The following is a 7,875-nucleotide window of genomic DNA, read 5'->3' as shown; positions in this document are numbered from 1 at the left end:
AATGGCGGTGCGAGGCTGGTAGAAGATCGTGTAGGGAGCTAGCTCAATGGCCCATTTTGCCACCCGGCCAGGTGCATCCCGGCTGCCTATGATCTCGGCGAGCGGGGCAGTACATACGACCGTGATGGGGCGCTCTTGAAAGTAGGGCTTGAGCTTCTTGGCGGCGAAGTACACACTGTAGCACATCTTCTGGTAGTGTGGGTAGTTCTGCTTCGAGGTGGATAATACTTCGCTTAAATAATACACCAGCCTCTGGACTAGCTGAGTTCGGCCTTCTTCTGGGCGCTGGACCACGATAACTGTGCTGACCACCTGGCTAGTGGCGGCAATGTAAAGGAGCATGGGCTCTTTCTCAGTCGGTGCCTCCAAGCAGGCGACGTGGTCGGCATCTTCTTTAGCTCATGGAAATCTTGGTCTGCTTGGTCGTTCCACTCGAAGTGAGTGGACTTCTTCATGAGTCGGTAGAGGGGGAGAGCTTTCTCTCCGAGCCGGCTGATTAAGCGGTTCAGGGAAGCCAAGCATCCGGTGAACTTCTGGACGTCTCGTAGCTTGGTGGGAATCTCCATTCTCTCTATGGCTTTAATCTTCACTGGGTTTCATTCAATGCCGCGTTCGGAGACCAGGAAGCCTAGAAGCTGGCCGGCTGGTACTCCGAACATGCATTTCTCGGGGTTGAGCATGATCTGAAACTGGCGCAAGTTTTCAAATGTCTCTCTGAGGTCTTCCAGCAAGGTGCCGCGCTTCTCCGTCTTCACCACAATATCGTCTACATAGACGTGGGCATTTCTGCCGAGATGCTTGAGGAGGCATTTCTGCATGCAACGCTGAAAAGTGGCACCGGCATTTCTCAAGCCGAATGTCATAGTCAGGTAGCAGAAAGCTCCGAACGGTGTGATGAAGGCGGTCTTCAGGCGGTCAGCTGGATCCACTTTATCTGGTGGTAGCCTGAGTAAGCTTCCAAGAAGCTCAACAGCTCGCATCCGGCTATGGAGTCTATTACTTGATCAATCCTTGGCAGGGCAAAGGGATCTTTGGGGCAGGCCTTGTTGAGGCTAGTGTAGTCTATACACATGCGCCACTTGTTATTTTTCTTCAGCACGAGGACCGGGTTGGCGAGCCACTTTGGAAAGAAAACCTCCATAATGAAGCCGGCTGCCAGAAGCCGGGCTATCTCTTCTCCTACAATCCTTCTCTTCTCTTCCGATAGTCAGCGGAGGGGCTGTTTGACTGGTTTTGCACCTTCTCGGACGTGTAGCTTGTGCTCGGCGAATTCCTTCGGAACACCCGGCATGTCCTTGGGGGACCATGCGAAGATGTCCCGATTCGCACGGAGGAAATCGACAAGATCGCCTTCCTATTTGTTGTCCAGGTTTGCCCCGATGGTGGCAAACCTTTCTGGGTGCTCCGGGTCCAGAGGTATCTTCTTTGTTTCTATGGCCGGTTGGAAAGAACCTTGGGCATCACACTTCTTGGGGTCCGGGGACAGGGCCTGCTGCTTGCCGGCTATGGCCACGACTCGATCCAACATCTTCTTCTCTTCAGCAATCACGAGGGACTCGGCAAACCAGCTACTAGCTGCCGCACACTCGGAGGATTTCTTGTAGTCTCCGGTTATGGTGATGATGCCCTTGGAACTCGGTATCTTCATCTTGAGGTAGGCGTAGAGGGGTACAGCCATGAACTTGGCCAGAGCAGGTCGGCCAAGCAACGCGTGGTAAGGGCTCTCCAGATCCACTACCTCAAAACATACCGCCTCTCGGCGGAAATGATCCTTGTCCCCAAAGAGGACATCTATCTTGATCTTGCCGATTGGGGAGCAGGATAGGGCGGGTACGATGCCATGGAACACAGTCTGACTGGGCATGACTGCTTCGTCTTGATGCTCAGCTTCTCCATGGTGTCACGGTACAGTATGTTGATGTTGCTCCCGCCATCTATCAGCACGCGGGAGAAATGGGCAGCTCGCCTTTTTGTTGCGAGGGTGGCATCCAAGACCAATGCGTAAGTGCCGGGAGACGGCATCACCTCTAGGTGATCGGCCCGGCTCCAGCTGATAGGCCTTTCTGACCAGTGCATGAACTCGGGGTTGTTGGAGGCGACTACGTTGACTTCTTGGTGCTGTCGGCACCGGCTACGCCGATCTTCTGGTTGGCTCGTAAAGACGACGTAGGCGGCATGTTCGTCCGGGAACTCGTCTTGAACATCCCCGACTGCTGGTCGAGCGGCCGGCTGCTGAGGGGCCGGAGGCGGCTGACCACCAGGCAGAGACGGCACTATCCCCTCGCCTTTAGAGATTCACGTGAGCCAGTGGCATTTTCGGGTCGTGTGGTTTGAAGGCTTCACGCCGCTGTGGAACTTGCAGGGGGCATCAAGTGCTTTCTCGTAGGAGAAAGCCGGCTGCCAAGCCGGCCTGCTGCCTTTCTGCTTCTTGGGCGTGGGCCGCCCTTCGGGTTGTTCGTCTTCAACTGTGGCCACCTGCCGACTTGCGGAAGGCGGTATGGGAGCCTTGTGCTTGTGGTCGTTCTGGTACGGGCGTCGGCTGGAGTCTCCTGCCGGCGTCTTGGGACTCGGAGCGAGCACCTTCCTGGAGGCGTCTACTCGGAGCTCGGTCTTCATTGAGGAATCAGTCGTGGCGTATTTATCAGCTATGACCAGCAGCTCGTCAAGGGTAGTCGGCTCGTCGCAGAGGAGTCGGTCCATGAGGAGGGTGCCTTCTCGGCACCCGGCGGTGAAGTACTCTATAGCTTGAACCTCGTGCACCCCTTCGCAGGAATTGCAGAGCTCGGCCCAACGCGTGAGGTAGTCGCGAGTTGATCCGTTGGGCCCTTGGACACATAAGGAGAGCTGTCGGGGCTTGGGAGCCCGCTTGTAAGTGCTGGTGAAGTTACGGATGAAGGCTTCTGTGAAGTCTAGCCAGCTGTTGATGCTGTAAGGCTTGAGGCTATTGAGCCAGGTGCACGCCGTGCCTTGGAGCATGAGGGGGACATACTTCACGGCAACATGCCTGTTACCATTCGCTAGGCGAACCGCTGTGGAGTAGTCGATCAACCAATCTTCCGGCTTCACGGAGCCGTTGTACATGGGCATGTCTCTTGGGAGCGAGAACCATTTGGGGAAGGGCTCATCGCGGATACGGGGGCCGAAGCAAGGCGGGCCAACATCATCTTCTTCTTCCAGAGCGAGGGATCACGCTAGGCGGTCGATCCAGTGGCGGACGTCATTCTCGCCGACTCCTTCGCGGCGGCCCAGTCGGCCGCTGAGAGTCAGATGCGTGACAGGCGGCGGCGTAGGATATCTCTCCCCACGAGGCGGAGGAGGAGGCGGGTTGCCCCGCCACTCCACAGCTCGAGGGCGGCCTTCTACATCACGCTCGATGGAGATTCGAGTCCGGCTGCGGCTAGCAGCCGGCTCCTTTTCTTTCCTTGCGCGGGTGTTGCCCACAGTCGGCGTTCAGGACGTCGCACCGTGCTCTCGGCATGGGGGAGGACTTTGGCGCGGACACTGGCTTCATGCCGCTATGTGGCCGCGTCGATAAGCTGTTGGATGCGTCTGGTCATGTAGGGGAGCTCATTGGGCCCCAGTCCATTCAGCTCGTCTGCGGCCGCCTGGGCGGCGCATAGGTTCTCGAGAGGTGTGGCACAGACTGGGCGGTCTGCTCCCAGCATGTCGGCGATCGCCGCGCCACGTTTCTTGATGACGCCGACGCGGCTCGGCCCGTCGGGAAGCGGCGTGCCGAAAGCGGCGCGGTCGACTTCGCGCTGGTGAGCCTCGGCGAGGCGTCTCATGGAGGCTAGCTTCTGGCCCTCCGCAACGAGGGCGAGGCGGCGCGCCTCCAGTGTCTTGGCGTCACTGTCGGCCGGGATGGGGGCGAACAAGTCGTGCGGCGCCGTCTGTAGGGCGTCATGGGCGTTTTCGCCAGAGGCGGCGCCGTGGCTGATCACCAGTACCTCGGTGATGGCGCTGCCGCTTCTGTCGGCTCGAGGAAGAGTGTCGTTGATGATTACTACATTGGTGGGGAAGGCGTCAAGCGACGCCGTGTCAGAGTCGACAAGCATCGGGTCGGTGGAGCCAACCGACTCCAAGTCCACGGCAAGCTCGCCGGAGACGTGGAGTTGGTCGAGGAGGCCGACGAGGTGGCTCTCGAGGCAGCCTGTGCCCGCTCGGACGCCTATGGGATCACAAGAATCCCTACTACGGTTGCGGGGCGCGGGGTCGTGAGAAGAGTGGATCAAACAGATAGCACACACTTCATTTATCCAGGTTCGGGCCGCGGGGATGCGTAAAACCCTACTCCTGCTTTGGTGGATTGTATATCTGTGTTCTTGAGCTAGCTACGGGGCGTGAGGAGCTCCAAAAAGCCGAATCCCCCTCCTGGTCACCTCGGGCCTCCTTTTATAGGAAAGGGGTTTCCACAATGACACACGGGAGGTGGAAAGGGTACAGTGATGTGAGGTTATCCCTCGTAGTACATGACAAAGCGCATTTAATACGTCTTGCCCAGGTGTCCTTGCTTTATCGGGGACGGGGGAGAGCTCTGTCTCGTCCATCGCCGCTCCCTCTCATGTCGACACGCGCCCTGGCCAGCGGCGCCCGCGGTGCCATGTAGGCAGGCAGGCAGCTGAGGTGGCGCAGTGGTGGGTCTCCACGAAGATCCGCATGCCGCCACGCAGGTGCCTGCCCAGCTGGTTGGGTCGGAAGCTGCATGCGAACGGTGGTGGAGGTTTGACTGGCTTGGGCCTGATGGTGGCCCTACGGGTGTTCTTGGCAAGGGCCTTGCCGGGGCCCTGACAAGGGTCGTGCTGGGGGCCTGCTGTCATCCCCGGCAAGGCTCTTGCTGGGGGCCTTGTGGTCCTCCTTGGCTGGGATCTTGCCAAGGATCATCATCTTCTAAAGGGTGTATCTGATCTTGAATGTCTTCACAAAGATCTGCATGCCACCACGGGGATGTCTCCCGAATCCTTGCCCCATGGGGGCAGTGGACTCAAGGATGACTCACTCCATAGGTGTGGGGCGAGCTGCCACGGCAAGGGTCTTGCCGGGTTTGCTAAAACCGCCTCCCGGCAAGGATCTTGCCGGGGGGGATCCGCTTCGTCCCCTTCGCTCTTCGTGGTCTTGGTCTTGGTGTTGTTCTGCTTCTCCTGAGCATCGGCCTTACCTTGGCTCACCTCCCTTGCCTTGCTCAGTGTGGTGGTGCCTGTGGCTCAGACTGCCCGTGCACAATTATAGGGGTACAAAAAGTGTACCCCTCTTTTTGTACACCGACACTCGGCAGAGATGCGAGCCTCGCCAAGAAGATCGGCGAGGCAGCTCGCCGCATAGGTGTCGGCGACGCCTTGCAGTGCGTCGGGGCAAGCGCCATTGGGCGAGCCGGCCTAGCTACGCTCGCTGGGAAGGAAGAGGGTTCCCGTCCAGAACAGGTCTCCGGACGACGGTGCACCTGGCCCCACGGTGGGCGCCAAATGTCGGGTGGTTGCTGCGACATATGCCAACGGGTGGCTTATCATTGTGGGAGTCAACAAAACGTCGCCGGTGCCTGGAAACGGGATAAGGCGAAGACATCCACGCCAGCTGATCTTACCTAGCTTCGGGGCTCTCCGTGGAGATAACACCCCTACTGCTGCTCTGCGGGGTCTCCGCATGGTCACTAGATTGTCAAGTAGCTAAAAGAGGCTCCTCGAGCTGTTCGGTGAGAAGGAGAAGAAGGGCAAGGCTAGCTTACTTCTCCTCTCGATGTGGTGTCTAAAACTCCTCTAAAGATCTCCTTGCATGGGCGCCCTGGGGGGTTTATATAGGCCTACCCCCCAGGGGTACAATGGTAATCCAGCTGGGCGTGGGCCCTAGCTGTCTACGTCTACGCCCACCGGCTTCTCCGCCGGTCGATGGGGCCCGCCGACTGGTGGACCCCGCCGACTGCCGGCCTTCTGGTCGATAGGCCGGTCCCATCCGCTTGGGGGTCTTGTCGGGGGCTGGTTACTGTTGCCTCGCCTCTGGTGACGAGGGCTCTGTCGTGGTAAGCATGGCTATGGTGCCGCCACCGGGCGACTTATCGCTGTAGCCTTACCTCGTCTTGTCTTCTTAATGATGCGCCTCCCTCGAGGGAGGGAACTAGCCGGCTATTGGGAGTCGGCCACACCCCAGGCCGACTGTGGGAGGCCTGCCCCCTTTGGGTGTCTCCTTGACGGATGGGGCCTGCCACCCACGGGTCCTACTGACAGCTCGCCATGGGTGACGTCATGGTCAATATGGCAACAGTGACACGCCGGATGGGTGATGGCCGCCCCGTACAATGCACTGTGGCCATGCACGTCCCGGGATTCGGGGGTGGCAGGCTTCACTGTAGCCATGCCCAGTCTCATCGACGTTATGTGGGTGCAGACTCTGAGGGCACGATCTTGGCTGCCTGCTGGGGAGGCGGCTTCTTGGAGGCGGCCTTCTCGTGGCCGGCTTCTTGGAGCCGGCCCTCTTGTGATTTTATTCACGAGGATTTTAGGGATGGGCCGTCTTCGTGCAGCCGACCTAAGAGATAGCCAGCTGGGGGAAGGCGGCCCCACGCCTTGGATGCTTGGAGGCTTGTTCGGCCTATAATTTTTCTGGAGAGCCAAGGGGAGCTGGCTAGGCTACCCGTGGTCATTTACTCCGACAACTGCTTAGAGTTGAGTTAGGTCCTATTCATCGGAACTGTCCTTAGGAACTGAGATCTGTGTATGTGATTTAAGATCAGCTACTATCACACATTGGGCCCGAAACCAATGGACCCTCTTGACTTATTAATCGCCCCTGCCCTCTGTCAAGGAGTTGCAAGTAGTTTCTGGTGTTTGTAGTATGCTGGAGGCCGTGTGCAGCGCTGACCCGAGGGGTGGGCTGTGATGCGGTAGGCACGTGGCCCGGTGTACCGAGTCGCCCGTTTGGTGACCCGGGAACCCTGGACACATCGTTCGGGGCCGTAGTGGAAACCACGGCCGGACTCCCTGCAGATGGAACCTGAATAGGCGATAAATTTGGACTAGGGATTTGTGTGGTTAGTCAGGTCATGGCCGACACCCTCGCTGGGCTTCCGCTTGAGGGTTGCCGCGTACATGTCATGTAAACGGCGATAAATGGTGAGAGCGTGTGTGAAGAAGTACACCCCTGCAGGGTTAACATCATCTATTCGAATAGCCGCGTCTGCGGTAAAGGACTACTTGGTTGCCTATACAGTTCATAGACAAGTGAAAGTGGATACTCTAAAATGCACAAGATAAGCGTGAGTGCTATGGATGGCGTTCTCGTAGGGAGACGGGAGCGGATCCATAGTGGTGTATTGATTGGTGAATATGTGGACTCGTGTGCACCACCTCAAAAGAGTTACTTGCAAACGTAGTTCAGGATAGCCACTGAGTCAAAGCTGGCTTGCTACAGTTAAACCCCACCACCCCTTTGTTGATACTGATGCATATGAAGCTAGTTCTGATGTAAGTCTTGCTAGGTACATTTGTACTCACGTTTGCTTAATTTATGTTTTTGTAGAGAGACTTCAGTCTCACTAGTAGTTCCGTGTGGACTTTGACGTTTAGCTTGTTACCTCAGCTATGATCTGGTACCCTTGGGATGGTCTTGTAGATAGTCAGGCTTCTCAGCCTTTTTCATTTATAGTTATCTATACTTAGACATGTTATGCTTCTATTGCTTGTATGCTCTGTATGTTTGGTCATGTGACCCATGATTATAATTCGTACTATGTATGACTCTTCGGAGCGTTCTGAATAAATGCTCTGAGTCGTAGAGTTTTGTTGTGATGCCATATTGTATTTGCACCTATCGAGCATATTGTGTGTATGATTTTGAAATGCTTGGTATGTGTGGGATCCGAAAATCTAGTTGTTTATTCTTGGTAGC

Source organism: Triticum urartu, chromosome 7A, assembly GCF_056163025.1.
Source record: "Triticum urartu cultivar PI428250 chromosome 7A, HENAU_Tu73, whole genome shotgun sequence".
In the NCBI taxonomy this organism is placed as follows: domain Eukaryota; kingdom Viridiplantae; phylum Streptophyta; class Magnoliopsida; order Poales; family Poaceae; genus Triticum; species Triticum urartu.
Note: the sequence above shows the minus strand (reverse complement) of the source record.